General features: G+C 41.2%; 1 non-coding gene across 1 annotated transcript; it reads right to left on the reverse strand.

Annotated features, from left to right (window-relative positions):
* Window positions 1-73, reverse strand: Trnar-ucg (transfer RNA arginine (anticodon UCG)). The gene has a single exon. It is a non-coding gene; the product is annotated as a tRNA-Arg (tRNA).
* Between the last annotated feature and the right edge of the window lie 308 nt (window positions 74-381).

Below are 381 nucleotides of genomic sequence, written 5' to 3' on the forward strand. Positions count from 1 at the left end.
CGACCGTGACAGGACTCGAACCTGCAATCTTCGGATCCGAAGTCCGACGCCTTATCCATTAGGCCACACGGTCTGTTGTTAACATTGACACTATATTATACTTTAGTAAATCTGCGCCGATGCAATCTACCGAAGTATCATCGGATCGTAAAACGTGAACTGTCAGTGTGCGTGTATTGAATGTTGTTTAGTTTTGAAGCTGTGTACCGATGAGCTATGCGCCGCGCTACCGTTTATATTACCATGAACGTTGATGATGTACAGCCATGATTCGAGGAAAAAACATTCCCACACACTGAAACCATTCAGCATCAATTCACGTACCAATAATATGCTGAATATTTTGCGATCTATTTATTTTTAATTTTGTCGATTATCATG

The sequence above is a fragment of the Neodiprion virginianus genome, chromosome 2 (genome assembly GCF_021901495.1).
Source record: "Neodiprion virginianus isolate iyNeoVirg1 chromosome 2, iyNeoVirg1.1, whole genome shotgun sequence".
NCBI classification, from domain to species: domain Eukaryota; kingdom Metazoa; phylum Arthropoda; class Insecta; order Hymenoptera; family Diprionidae; genus Neodiprion; species Neodiprion virginianus.